A 460-nucleotide genomic window follows, 5' to 3' on the forward strand; every position below is an offset into this window, starting at 1 on the left:
GGACTGAAATCTCAAGGTCCAAATCAGGAGCAGATGGAGAGAGAGCACGAGCAAGGAACTCAGGACCGCGAGGGGTGCACCCACACACTGAGACCTCACCAAGGCCAGCTGGCCCGGGTCTGAAAAAGGATGGGATAAAACCAGACTCGCTGAACATAGCGGACAATGAGGACTACTGAGAACTCAAGAACAATGGCAATGGGTTTTTGATCCTACTGCACGTATTGGCTTTGTGGGAGCCTAGGCAGTTTGGATGCTCACCTTACTAGACCTGGATGGAGGTGGGTGGTTCTTGGACTTCCCACAGGGCAGGAAACTCAGATTGCTCTTTGGGCTGATGAGGGAGGGGGACTTGAGCGGGGGAGGGGGAGGGAAATGGGTGGTGGGCAGGAGGCAGAAATCTGAAAGAAAGAAAGAAAGAAAAAGAAAGAAAGAAAGAAAGAAAGAAAGGAAGAAAGAA

This window comes from Alexandromys fortis, unplaced genomic scaffold (genome assembly GCF_014885135.2).
Source record: "Alexandromys fortis isolate MF-2015 unplaced genomic scaffold, M_Fortis_MF-2015_v1.1 scaffold_12, whole genome shotgun sequence".
Lineage (NCBI taxonomy): Eukaryota > Metazoa > Chordata > Mammalia > Rodentia > Cricetidae > Alexandromys > Alexandromys fortis.